This window comes from Crocodylus siamensis, chromosome 6 (genome assembly GCF_052110815.1).
Source record: "Crocodylus siamensis isolate JL-2025a chromosome 6, ASM5211081v1, whole genome shotgun sequence".
In the NCBI taxonomy this organism is placed as follows: domain Eukaryota; kingdom Metazoa; phylum Chordata; order Crocodylia; family Crocodylidae; genus Crocodylus; species Crocodylus siamensis.
Window position 1 is genome coordinate 59,603,767 of NC_143400.1, and position 14,300 is coordinate 59,618,066.

The 14,300-nt window shown below is 44.1% G+C and overlaps 1 protein-coding gene across 5 annotated transcripts in view; it reads left to right on the top strand.

The window, feature by feature from the left end:
• The first annotated feature begins 2,149 nt into the window (after positions 1-2,149).
• The window catches only part of ACSL3 (acyl-CoA synthetase long chain family member 3), a 128,778-nt gene continuing 116,627 nt past the window's right edge, over positions 2,150-14,300 (top strand). For 2 of the 5 annotated variants that reach the window (XM_090051794.1, XM_090051790.1), the window contains exon 1: positions 2,176-2,299. The gene's annotated coding sequence lies outside the window, so the exon portion shown is untranslated. Of the gene's footprint in view, positions 2,300-2,998; positions 3,018-14,300 lie in introns of those variants that run through there. The other 3 variants (XM_090051792.1, XM_090051797.1, XM_090051796.1) reach the window with 3 other exon arrangements.

Genomic DNA, 14,300 nt, shown 5'->3' on the forward strand with positions numbered 1-14,300 from the left:
GGGAGCTGGACGCCTCACTGTTCCTCTGCAGCAGCCACCGCCTTTCAAGCGTGGCAGCCAGGCCTCAGGTGCTGCTGCAGAGCTGGGGGGGCTGCAGAGCTGGGTCTCTGGTCTTGTAGCTCTGGCAGTTGGGGGACCCCTCTGGGAGGTCTGAGTCGGGGCAGGGGGCTGTGGGTGGGGGGCAAGGGGCACCAGCAGGGCTGTGGGGCTGTGATTTGGGAATGAGGGGCCTGGACCTGCATCCTGGTGAGTGAAGGGGGCAGGGGGAACTCTGATTTTCCATGATAAACCCAAAATCAAATATCAAAATGTATTGGTATTTACAATTTATTTTATTATAGTGATTGAGACACTGGTAGCCTTCCACATTGCTTTAAAATTATAAATATATCACTAAAACATTGTGTTCAATTGATACACCTCTCTTTCTCTCTCTCTCTAGTGCAGTTTCATTTTAATTGTGGATTTTGTGGTTTTTATTTTAGAATTTGTGTTTTTATCAGAGAATTTACAATTTTTAAACAGAGAAAACCAGGATCCCTGGTCATAACTGTTTTTCTGATATTGATAAAGTGCATAAACTAATGAAGTGTGGGGCCTTTGTCTCTTCCGTGGTCTGTTTTGTACTGATTTTCCTTTAGCTGCAAAAATAAGTGAAACTACTTAGGAACCCATCAATTTCAAGGCTTTTTGGGCATCTGTGAACTGCTTCTGCTTCCTCAATTTCAAGGCTGCTATTAGAGACTATAGGTGCTTTGGCTGCATCTACACGAGATGCTGACTGTGCAGTAGCCCCTGCCTACTGTGCAGCAGTGTTGCATGGCAGGAAGCATGACGTGATGCTACTGCACAGTAGTCATGTGCTAGTACACAGGGTCATGAGAAAGCAGTTCCTCGGTGCAACTGTACAAATACTAAACGACTGCACAGTAATGACTGCATAGTCAGTGCCTCATGTAGATGCAATCTCTGAGAAACAACCAGCTCTTAACAAAGTAGGAAAAGCTTAGTGCAGGCTTTTGTGAAATTAGCATTATTCATGCTGGGTTTGGATAAGTGCACATAAGTCCTTGGGCTATGCATTTACATGGAGCATGTTACAGTGAGGCCCCATTGCGATATGCTACATGTATTGTGCAACTGACTGGTAAACTGTACAATAATATTAGATCAGCCCTACATGCAAAGTAATGATCACAGGCTAAAAAGGACTGTCCAGCTGTAAGAGGCAACTAATTATGGGTAGCGCTTGAAAAGGTGTGACAGCTCTAGAGCTGGCTTCTCTTCGGCTTGAATTTGGAAGGGCTTCCCTCACAAAGACTTCTGTCATGAGATACCCATGCTCTGGCCAGTACAAAAGCCCTGCTCTGGGGTGGCCTTGTCTTATTAACATTTAAGGAGCCAGGAGCCCATCTCCAGAGCCTGCACCTTGTTTCTCAGGGCCCCACTGTGCTCTTTGCTTAGTCTTGGGCCACGCCAGATTGCCCTCCAGGCCTTGCAGGCCAGTGTTGCCAGGTGTATGATAATTATCCTATTCGTATGATCATTTCAACCCTTGTATGTGGCACAATCAATAATAGTAAAAGTGTTCGAAATGTACAATAATTTTTGAGGCAGCTAACTGATGCTGCCTATGCAAAACCCAAGTCACCCTCAGAGAGTCTTAACCAACTTGTGGGCTTGTCAGCACTTCGTTAGGATTGCTGCCTCGAAAGAAATGCTTCACCTCTGACCCAGTTCTCACCCGCTCCCTATCAGCAATAGAAAGTAAATAACGTATCTCTACATGTACGATGTGCACGGGCTCTTAACGTGCACAACTCTTAACGTAATCATTTTTTCAGCAAATATGTTAATTTTGAGCTTCCAATAGGATAATTTAATCTGTTATGAAAGAGCTGCCAGCGTGCGCCGGGCTTTCACAGCCCCCCTCCCCGCCGGGCACAGACCAGCGGCGGCGCATGGCTGAGGGCCGCCACCGCGCGCGGCCAGGCAAGAGTTATTGACAGGCCGCCGGCGGGGAAGAGCGTGGCTGGCAACGGCCGGCTGCTACGTGGGTCTCCCGCCCGCCCCGGCAGCCGCGCGCAGCCACTGACCTCGCGCCCCGAGCGACCTGCAGTAACCCCGGCGCGCGCCCCGCCCCCTCCCTTCCCTACAGGCCGCCCCGCGCGCGCCACCCCGCGCCGGCCAATCCGGACGCGCCGCTCATGCACTGGAGGGGGGGCGGCTCGGCCGGGCCCGCACTGCGCTACGCTGCCTTCCTGCTCGGCGCTGGCGCGAGCCGCGGGGCACCGGGGTGGTGAGTGCGGCGGCGGCTGCGGCGGCGGCGGCGGCGGCGGGGTCCTTTGGAGCTCGCGGCTGAGCTCGGCCCCGGGGTGGGGGCACGTGGCTCTTTAAAGGGCCCGGGGGCAGGGCTAGGAGTTGGGTGCGGGCCTTGGGGTGGAGGGAGGGAGCAGCGGGCGCAGCGTTGGGCCGGGAGCCCTGCTCTGCCCTGCTCAGGGCCGTCCGCGCCTTGTGTGCGCCCGGAGCGGGCACCCTTGGGCACACGGGGCGCTCCCCTCCCTCCACCCGGGCACCACCCCCTCGCGTGGGCGCACACACACACGTGGGCCCGCTTGCACACACGCTGCCAGCCTGGCGGGCACTTTGAGGTTGGGCCTGTAAAAAAAAAATAAAAAAATCCAGCGATAACGTTTAAACAAAAGGGTCCCGAGGAGTGCCAGGGGCCTCGGGCACAGCTGTGCCTGGGAAGTGAAGTGGGCTTCTATGTCCATGCAGCTGGTGCTATACAAGAGCCCCCCTCCGGTCCCCCAAATATCACTGCTCCTCACACAAAAGGGAAAGCAGTGGGGCTGCCCTGTTGGAATTGCCAGGGCTGGAAGAAATGGCGAAGACCTGGAAAGCGTAAAATCTTTTCTTTTTTTTTCCCCCAGTTTTTGAAGGGATTATTTGCCCTTTTTAGAGAAGGGGGAGAGGGAATTTGTTTGCTCCCAATCATTAATTACTTCTTTGTACAGGTAAACATAGCAAATAATAGACCAGTGTTCTCAGAAATGGTTTTAACTATTTATGTAATAGTTAGCAAATGAGCTTACTGATAAAGTAGATGTTTTTGTTTCTGTTTCTATAACAATTGTCTCATAGTTCAGCAGTGAAATAAATTCTGTGAGGTACCATTTCCTGAAGTGGTATGTAGTCAAAGCCTGTTTTCTGTTTTAGCTGGAAAAAATGTATCGGTGGGGATTGTACTAAATAGAGAGAATTAGGCTGTGGTTTCAGGTATTTCCATAAAGATGGGGAATGCTGTTTGGGATTTAGAAGCATACATATTAAAGAGAGACTTCAGTAGCTGTGTAACTATTTCATTGATGGGTCTGAATTTTTTCCTCTCCTGGGTCATGCACTGAGAGCATTGTTGGTTAGTTGGTTTTGTACAGGTGCATGGATCTAAACACAGTTGTTGGGAGTTTACAAATCAGTCTGCTGTTACAGAACATGCTACAAAATCTGTTAAAGAAATGGTACAAATGAAGATGTTGGCCCATAATGGGGAGGGTGGTAAGGAGCTTAGTTTTGCATTTTTTGTAGTTAGTGGCACAGTAGCTGAGGAAATTAAATCAATTTTAGTTCAATATAATCTTTTTCTCCTTAAACACCATGGCAATGAATGTGTTTAAAAAGTGTAGCTCACTATGTCTGAAAGATGACAGAAATACTTGTTTACTTACTTTAAAATGATGTGAACTAATACAGTCTTGTTAATTGAGAAAATGAGGGGGAAAATGTCAATCTATAGTCCCTTTTCAGATCAGTAGGCATTATATACCTGCTTCTGTTTCCCCTTAGGACTAAGTATGCTAATTTTTGCTGATTAAGGATAATACAGAAATCTCACTGGAAGATCATGAAAATTTTTCACGCAATTATTAGGTGATGTTTTTAAACAGACTTTTTGACTTGACTTGATGATTATTTCTGATTGTTTCGTTAGTCTGGCAAACATACATAGAGAGGAAAACATACTTTACTTGACACAACTTCCTGTCATGCAACTGCAAAATTTTGCTGTGGCATTTATGTTTTCTGTTAGCAAAAAAACTAAGATCCAGAAGTGGTGGGAGTTCTCTCACTGCTTGATTTTATTTCTTCAGTGGAACATAATAATCTCTTTGCATTTGTTGGACTTTATGTTGTGGAAATAATGCATGAGGGCGAGAATGTTGTAACAGTTTTAATGCTTTGTGGAATTAATGGAAGTGATATTAAAAGCAGTACCTGCTTGGGTGTTGTCTTCTTTTAAATTTGATACCAGTAGTTAGTTGGAATGAAAAGAGGTATATATGCATCCAGGTGAGAAGATCTTTAGCTCCTGTGTTAAGTGAGGTTTGAGAAAGGGGGAGGGTGTGCAGCTCTTATTTAACAAATCTGAATATTTTGAGGAATTGGAAGAAATTTAACTTTAATGGAAAAAAAAATAAAACTGCATAATCTAGTTTGCAAGAGATGTCAAGCCAGATGAATACCATCTATTCTTCTGGTTGCTGAGCTTGTGGAAATGGTTTCATATCATGTTCAGTGACTAAATAGAGCTAATATTTAAAATGTAGATGAAGATGCATGTTTTCTGCATTAATTGTTGTTTGTTAATTATCTTGTTGAAAATGTATGGCTTTGTTTCTATGCAAGCAGCAGAAGAATTTAATGTACGTGTCACAGTGGGTTGAATTAATGGTCTACCTAGCTCAGTATCCTATCTCTAGCAGTGGCAAGTAGTAGATGCTATGGAAGGAGAGTATATGAATGGGGCCTGTCTAGAGGGATTTACCTCTTGTACCTTCCCTGGCATCAACAATCATTAGTTTAAGGATGTTGGACCAGGGAATACTGATTGTTGTTTTTAATAGGTCCCAGTAGGCCAGGGGTAGACAAAATATGGCCTGTGGGGCCCCTACAAAATTTAGAAAATGTAATATTTGTCTGTGTTTAGTTCCTGTAAAAAATTATAGGAACCAGGGGCAGTAGGATCCTGGGGAAGCCCAGTGGGCTCCTGCAATAGTAGGGCCTGCCCAGCCCCGCCCCCTCAGCCTCTGGGGCTTCTGACCTGGCACCATGTGGCTGCCCTGGTGCAAAAAGCTCAGGGAAGGACCATGGGCAGGGAAGGAGCCTGGGGAAAAGCGGCACCTCCCCCAGCCCATGGCCCACGCTCACAGCTGCAGACACTCGCAGCTTGTGCGGGGCTGTCCGGAGCAGGCACAAGTAGGGCTGCAAGCGGCTGCAGCATGGAGCGCTGGCCATGGGGTGGGGGAGAAGCCTCTTTTCCCATGCTCAGCACTAGCTTGTAAACCACCCTGCTGCCAGCCTGGGCCCTGTGCTGGCTCCAGGCTTGCCCCGTGGGGCTGTGCTGTGGTGGCAGCAGCTGTGGCCCCCCCCACCCGCTTGCTGCACCAGGTAGTGTTTGCCACTGCCATCTCTGGGCTACCCAGCATGCAAGCTCCGGGTGGGCAACAACAGCAAACACTGCCTGGCACAGTGAGTGGGGGGGGCTGCAGCTGCTCCCGCTGCGTGCAGCCCTGATGGGTGAGGCCGGAGCTGGCACAGGGCCCAAGCTGGCAGTGAGGGGTGGCATACAAGCTGGTGTTGAGCTTGGGGAAAAGCGGCCCCTCACCTGTCCTAGGTCGGTGTCCCACATGGGGCTGCTTGTGCCTGCTCAGGACAGCCCTGCGTGGGCTGTGAGTGGCAGTAGCAGGGAGTGCAAGCTATAGTACGGGCAAAGGGCCACCTTTGCCCATGCTCAGCACCAGCTCCTTCCCTGCCAGGGAGCAGGGGGTCAGGGCTGTGCACTGCCTCCCACCTGTACCGTGGGGCTGGGGGGACACGGAGTGAGCAGGTGCACAGGGCCCACGCTGGTGTCCCGAGGCCCAGAGCAGGGTGGCAGGAGTACAGGGTCCCAGCCAGTAGTGGCTCTGTGGAGCTGGGCTAGCTCCCTGCTTCCCTGCTGGTGCAGCCCAGCCTGGCTCCACAGACCCCGCCAGCCTGCGCCCTGCTCTGGGCCCCACAGGTGCAGGCCCTGAGACGTTGGTCCCAAGATGGTGACCAAGGGGCAGGGCTACCCATGCGACCCCCCCCCCCCCCCCCCCCCCCAACAGCTTACCAAAAGTGGGTAAGTAGCCCTCTGCCAAAAATAATTGCTTGCCCCTGCGGTACACCGCTCGTCCATGAATTTGTCCAGTCCCCTTTTGAATTGGATTATACTTTCTGTCTCTACAACCTCATTTCACAAGTTAACTACACACTTTTTTTTAATATAGTATTTCCTTTTGTTTGTTTTAAACCTGCCTCCTGACATTTTCTGGGGGACTTAGTGGATAACAGTTCCCTATTCACTTTTATCAATGTCATTCATGGTTTTATAGACTTCTGTCATATCCATTTCAGCCTTCTCCTTTTCAAACTGAAGAGCAGTAAGTTTTGTATTCTCTCCTGGTACAGCAGCTGCTCCATACCTCGATCATCTTTTTGGCCCCTCTCTACCTTTTCTAATGCCACTATATCCTCTGTAAGACATAGAGACCAGAACTATAGGTATTTAAGTATTCAAGATAGGGATGCACAGTAGATTTATATAGTGGCATAACAATGTTTTCTGTTTTGTTTTAGTTTGTCTTAATAATGCCTGTTGTTTTATTAGCTTTTTTTTGTTGATACTCAACATTAAGATGAAGCTTTTAGAGAACTATCTGTGATGACTCTCAAGATTTTTTTTTTTTTTTCTTCCCTTAGTGGTAACTGGTTTCAAGTTCAGCATTGTGCATGTCAGTGGTGGTCAGCCATTTTGACAGGCATGCTATAAGTTAAATCCTGCCCCCTTTCCAAGTGCTGCTCTAGTCCCTGCACCTCATAAATTTTGCAAGCTGGAGTGGAGGCAGCAGGGCTTTTAACCCTCCAGCTGTGCAGAGCAGAGCCCAGACAGGAGGCATCTGCAAGAGGAGGTGTCCCTGCCAAGAGCCAGCTTAACCCTTCCCTGGCCCAGCAACTAACACAGTTTCTGATCGTGAGCAAGGATCTAGGGTCCTGAAATCAGTAGTGGCTGCATGGCCAGGGAAAGGTTAACCTAGCTATTGGTAGTGACACCTGATCTGCTCCCTGACTCCATTCTGGTGCCTCCCTTTACTGGGCATCCAAAATCTGCATGTCACATGCAGCAGGTGCCAATGTCACTTCTGGTATGTGTGCTGCAAGCTGGCCACTCCAGGTATCTGTATAGTTGAGGTTATTTTTCCCCATGTATGAAGATGTTTCAGAACATAACAATGATTTCTAAATAAAATCATTTTGTGTGCAGTGTGGGGAGACATACAGCAGTGGGAAATGATGATGGCATTGTTAAATGCACCCATCGTTTATGACTGTAGAGAAGGGAGATGTTTCAGTAAATGATCGCTATGAACAGAATGGGTTTTATTTTTAAATTACTGTTATGTTCCGAAATACCCTTGTACGTTAATTTGCATTTGTCATCACTGAACAGGTTTTTTTTTTTTTTTTTTTTTTTGTAGGGAGAGAAGGTTAGAATTAAAATTATTTAAATTATTTAAAGTTTCCCATTTCAGGTCCTGCCATGTCCGTTCCTTCCAAAGCTGTTTCCTGCTCTAGTGTGGTGCAGCAGCATGTATTATGCTTTGATTTTACATCTATCAAAATACTGTTGGAGCATGGTGCCTGTTTGGCTGCAGCAGAACTAGACAAAATGTGACCTGAATGATTGATAAAGTAAAAAAAATTCACTAACAGCATATTTAACTAGTTAATCTGTGGCCATTCATATACTGGTAAAGCTACCAGCAACTGGGTAAACTATCTATTGCAGATCACATTTTAATATTTTTACTGGTTCTTTTTTACTAGTTTCTTGGATTATTGTTATTGGTTCTCATCATTCTCTCAAAAGTGTTCCTAGTGTGAAAATAATACTCTGTGTAAAAAAAAAAATAAAAAAAATTGGGGTGCACCAATAAAGATTTTCTTAGCTGATACTGATAGCCAATGATTAACAAACCATATCTGCCAATGCTGATCTGATAACCAATATTTCCTAATAGTGCAAGGCATTTTAAACTGCTGACAGACTGTTTTTGTTTGTTTTGCATTTGTCTCACACAGACGCACCTCCTGCCTGCTCCGGCCCTCAGTGGGGAAGGTGGTCACCATGTACACTCATTCCCATGTATACCGCCCCCTCACCCATGGTTCTTAGCTGCGGCCCTGCTTTCCATGCTGCTGTCCTGGGTGGGTAGGGTGGACCCTCATATGGACAGCGGCACTAGGTGCTTTTGAAGCCCCAGAGCATGCCATTGCACCAGTGCCAGTGGACCCCACACAGCTAAGTTTCCATGGCTGTCAGGGAGAAGCTGCTTTTGCAGAAGTGTTTGGTGGAGCAGAATGTCCCCCGTGAGGCTCCTTACCTTGCCCATGTACAGCCCTACATCTCTGTGGTAGCCCTGGCACTCAGGCCCCTGTTGCACGTGTGACTTCGCCATGGTGGTAGCAACAGCAGCAGGAGTTGGTAACAGTACCTTTCTTGCTGAGTGTGGTGTCCTGTGACTGCTCCCTGGTGCCCCATCCCTCTCCTGCTGCTTGCCAGGACCTGTGGTCTGCCTCAGGCTTGGGCTGGTGGCAGGGTGTGGGGAATGGACTACTTTTTCCAGGGTGCTCCGGGCACGTGGCTGTAATTATCAGCTACAATGACCAAAAAAGGCTGATAGCTGATAATGTCATTTCTCCTTTTATCAGTGCCAGTCTGATAGCCAGCCAATAGTCATGGGTGTATTTTAAAATGTAATGGGAATTCTAATATGTTTAAGTGTACTCTCTCCCAATGAAGAGCAGAATATTTCACTAATATGCAAGAAAAGGAGGGAATTTTTCAGATGTCTTTTACTGGAACAACTGCATAGTTGGGAGAGCAGTTGGACAAGCATTCAGGTGTTAAGTTTTCTGTTTTTTGGAGGAAGGTACACTTGGAAGGCCACTTGATCAGGAGAAACCTCTGCTTCTTGTATGCTTCACAGCTACAGCACTCCAACCTTATTCACCTATTTCACTGACTTTTTAACAAATGAATCATTTCATTTTACATTTTCATGCTTCTTTTGGAAGTACTGTTTTTTTCGATTTACTCTATAAAGGTAGCAGGATGTTTATGCCCGACTTGCATAATACTGAGCTACATGTGTAGCCAAGGGTATGAGATCTACAAGCTTGGAGCTTGTTGGATAGTGTTTCCACTAGGGCTGAATGTGTACCTTCATTCTTGGAAGACATTTGAGAAGTCCTGGTAGAAACTGCCAAGTAATTCTTTTTTATAGCTGTTTAGTTATGACTCGATACTTGGCTGTTGGGTATTGCTGCCTCTGGGTTTCTTTTCTCTCTTGGTAAAATTGCTTTCTTCTAGTTCACTTCAGAGTAATTAGTGCAGTTTAGATGCTTGGCTCAGTTGAGTATTTCTTTTAAGTTTTACTGAGCCTTGGTCATCCTTTTGTGGTTTTGTGCATGAAGGGATGGTGGAAACTAAGTTCTATGATTTCAAGGCTTGTCCAGTGTGTCTGTAATAATCAGCATTACCATTGGACAGTGGGACACATCTTGGATCTATGCAGTGTTTTGCATGTGTAGAGCCAGAAGAGCCCAGCTTGTGCTTTAATCTTTTTGATTTGCTCTCTGACCACTCCTGCCTGAATTTGACCCATTATGTGATGAATCTCAAAAGCCGTGGACAGTTTAGAATTCCAGCTTGTGCCTTCTACTGCTTGAAATGGTGCCTCCTGTAGAATAGCACAGCTTTTGGATGCCTTGAAAAATGCTGGTTGCTCAATCCTCAGTAAGCCGGTTCTTGATTCTAACTGTGCCATCTGTAACTTCCCATTTCTGGGCAAAATAATTGTGAAAAGTAGTTACTACCAAGCTCCAACAACATGTGACATCAGCAGATGTTCTGGATGTCTCAGTTAAGATTCTGACCGGGGTGGAGCACAGAGACAGCTCTAAAAGATTACTTTTTTATTATGGCTGTATATGCCAGCTAGATCTGTCTTTAACTTTTAACACAGTACTGATGTTTGGCCTACATGACACAACAGGAATAAATACTGTAACACTATGTTGGCTCCATTTGTTTTTTGACTTAGTGGTGATAGCTGATATGTACCTTGTAGAGTTTAATATAAATTTATTTTCAATATCTACATTAGTTTATTGAAAAAGTGTAAATGGTTCAGTAGTGATTAACTCTGTATCTAAATCTCAAATGATGTTACCATCACATCGTTACTAGAATACCAGAATGCCTGCAAGAAATCTACTCTTCAGTGAAGAGTATTTGGTACAGTTGAACCCATGCAAGACCAGAGTTATTATGGTTGGAATCAGGTTATGTTTTCTGAAGATTTATTAACACGGCCGCTATCATCTCTTGAAAGCAATGCGTGGCTAAAGTTGGGTAAAGCCTGAGGTCCTGTCTAACTTTTTTGCTAGAACTATATAACCAGGTCCTCCTCCTCCTTGTGTCCTTGTCATATAACCAGGTAGCATCTGTATCTAGAAAATGCCTTCTTACACTTCTAGTCTTCTCTGAAATTCTGGTAAGGACCTGGCTTCAGTTGTTCCAGCATTTTTTATGTCAAATTCAAGTATATCCATATATTTGACACTGGAGTTCATCAGAATGTAGCTATCCACATTCTTTGTAAGAATGCATGAGAAGCACTTGCAGTCTGGGAAGTTCCAGTATTGGCTTCTAACTAGCTTTTAGTGTCAGGTAGTGCTTTGGTTCCAATTTTCAAAGTAGAGTGTACTATTATGGTTAAGTGTCTAGCCTTGGTCCTGAAAAATGACTTTACACTAAAATGACTTTACCTGGAGTATTTACTCACCCAAACTTAATAAAAAAAAAATGGTCATTAAATACCAAGTCAATGGCTGTCAGTACTGCTGCATTAGAACCTACAAAATCTGCTAGTTTCTGACAGTTTCAGGGCTTTTAGTTGTCAGTTCTGACAACTTCTTCCCCTTCACCATCTCCAGTGCCAATCATGCAGTTACATGGGGTGAAATTATACTATGAACCAGACGGTAGAGTTAGACAATGCAGTACATTTGCATGATATGCAGATACAGAATAATGTATATTGGTTAAGTAATAACAAAAAATGGAAATTTTATGTGCATTCTGGATAATTTGCTTAATATTATGCACATCAATGGCATTAACGATAATAAAAGCCCTAGCTACAAAGACTACATTTGATCTACAAGCCTGAATGACAGTTGTGCTCCCCTGAGATGATGTGGAATAGAAAGTCAAAGACAAAGGATGGGAGAGTGAAGAATAAAGCATGTTTATCTGAGGAAATCTAGCTATGAAAGACTCCAGGTTGAAGGTAGAACATGGTGGTACCTTAGAAACTAACTGGTTCAGAGAGGCATATGCTGTCATAGCCTGTGGCCTTGTCATATGTTATGAACTGACTTGCAGAAAGAAAGGTTTAAATAGGAAGGAATTTAAATACAAAGGAAATGGACAGGGAAAGGGGACACTGTGGAGAGAGGCAAACGGTGGGTTTAAAAAGGCTGTAGGGAAAGCAAGGCAGTTAACCCATTACTGAGGGACATATGACTAAGTGGTTGGAGTTAATAGCTAGTTCAGGTAATGGAATAGAAATCTGTGGTTTCTCCTTAGACCATGTTTAATGCAAGACAGTCTATAGGTGATTTCTTTTTCCGTGAGTTCATGTTTAACTTGATTTTTAATTTTTTGTTTAAGGACAGCTACTTTGAGATCAGAGATGGAAGGTCCAAGAAGGTTGAAGTGTTCTGTCATGGGCTCTTGTGTACTTACAGAATTGATGCTTAATATGTGTCCTTTCATTCTTTTATGTAGGGATGGCCTTGTCTGGCCAATGTAGACAACAAAGGGTCACTGTAAGCAGGTGATGGCATTACTAGAAGAGCAGGTGAATGAATTCTGGGTGTTATATTTTGTGAGGGTGGTCCCACTGATGCTGTGGTTTGTATTGATGAGGGGGCAGGGGATGAAGCTAGCATCTGGGTTTTTATCAAGGCCTTGTGGCTTAGTGAGAATTTGAGTTAGGTAGTTTGTTGCAGAGATCTGAGTTTTCTGGAAAATTTTGAATTGGAAAATTTCCCAATGCTCTAAATAGAGCATGATCTTATTTATTCTTGTAGGGATTAATACAAATTAATCCCAAAAAGTCTCCATGTTTGACTTTTATTTAGTAAACAAAACTAAAAAAGTACTCCTCCATGTTAATTTTATGTCCCAGATAGCCACAAGTATTTGAACTGAAATATTTGATTAGGAACATAAATAAATACAGCACAATTAATGTGGTTTAAATGTTATATTCAAACCTGTATGTAGAAAGGAATTATGTTTATTGGAATACTTGTAAAAAGGTAGACAATACACAATAGCATGTACTTCCCTTACATTTTTTAAATTTAAGGGAAAGAACTAAAGGCACTGAAAACTGTTCATACGCTAATTTTAGCACACCTGAAGAACTGTGCATGATATGCTGTTGTTGTGTACTCATCTCCTTCAACAGAGTTTAACTCTTCCTCTGAGGTCATTACGGCACCTCCAGTTTCACTGTCACATCTGTAGAATCATCTTATTAGTTATTAGCACTACTTATTAGTTCCATTTCACAATCGGATTGAGGGAAATCTGATTCAGAACTACTTGAGCCACATTCTCTTTTGCTAAAGGATGGTTTTACCAATGAGTATGGGCAAGGGCAACTTACTACACTGCATCTTCTTCACTAATTGTGCTACTGACTGATTCTCCAGAAACAGTTGATTTTGAAAAGTAGAAATAAGCTTAGTAGTGCATTCATTTGTTAGTTTATTCCTGTCTTTGTCTTGATTGAGCTGAAAGCCTTCCAGTTCTGTTCACAAGCAGCTGCTGTTGGTGGAATGCTTAGGATCCTTAGAGCAATCCTGGACAGCAGTTAGGTCTCCTCTCACACCCATTCTCTGCTGCCCACCAAATGATGTCTTTGCTCCAAAGTTTTGCTTTGTGCGGTACTTGGCAATGTCTGTCATTATGGCTATTTTCATTGATGTTGGGGACATTCTTAGTTACTTCCATAATTGTATGGAGAGCAGCAGATAAATTATCTTCTGATAAATGTTGTCCTCTGTGTTGAGGATCCAAAGGGTTTGCTGCTAGATGAACTGGATGAGAGCAAGACTCAGCTCTCTTAGTAAACATTTGTTTTACTACTACAATTTTTTTGGATAGAGGTGAAGAAGGCAAAAGCTCATTTAGATTTTCATTTAGTTGTCTGATTATCTGTGAAATATTTGAAAGGTTTGGTGTGTCTCCTTCAAGTTTCTTGATAGCCATTGAAACTGGTAGTAGCAAATTGAATACTCTTGGAACTCAAACCCAGAACACATCATTGTCGAGAATCTGCTTCCGAATACTCACGGGAATAATCTGGGGTACTGTGTCATTTTATTGAAGCACACTGCAAACAGATCTTTGTGCACAGCAAACTATGTAAACACTTTGTAGCCGAGCCCCATCTAGTTTCTCCCAGCAGTAAAAGTGCACTTTCCTTCCCCTGCTGCTCTTTCTGTAACTTCTTCAAAGTCTGATTAGCAACATGATGATTATTGAATACCTTCTCAATCACTTTGCAGTTTGCGGGTATTGTCTTCATTGTATTCACACTATGTCCTTTGCCAGAAGATTCAACCTATGAGCAAGACAGCCAGATACTATTAAATGAGGATACTTTGCCTTTAATATTTGTCATGCAGCTTTCATGTTACTTGCATTATCAGTTACAAGGGCTTGTACCCTGCAGGGACCTGCACTTTCAATCTCTTGTCAGTAATTTGGCTATGTATTCACCTGTATGATGATAAGATTTGGCAGCAGTTGCTTTCAGGAATATTGGTTCAGGTGTTGCTAACATAATGTTCAATAAAGGATTTCCTTGCATATTCATCCATTCATCTGACATCAGTTAATGATTCTGCTTGACCAGTCCTTTGAATAAGCATTGTTTGAACTCTGTCATACTCTATCTAAGAGAGAATGTGATAAGTGATAACGTGTCAGTAACTTATATGATGGGTGAATTAGTTTGTAATGTTTCTTCTAGTATTGATTTTTTAGTTATGAAAAGAGGCATACCACTCACAAATACAGCTCGAACTAATGTCTCATCTGCTTTTTTCTTGATCTTCTTTTGACACTTTGTCCACAA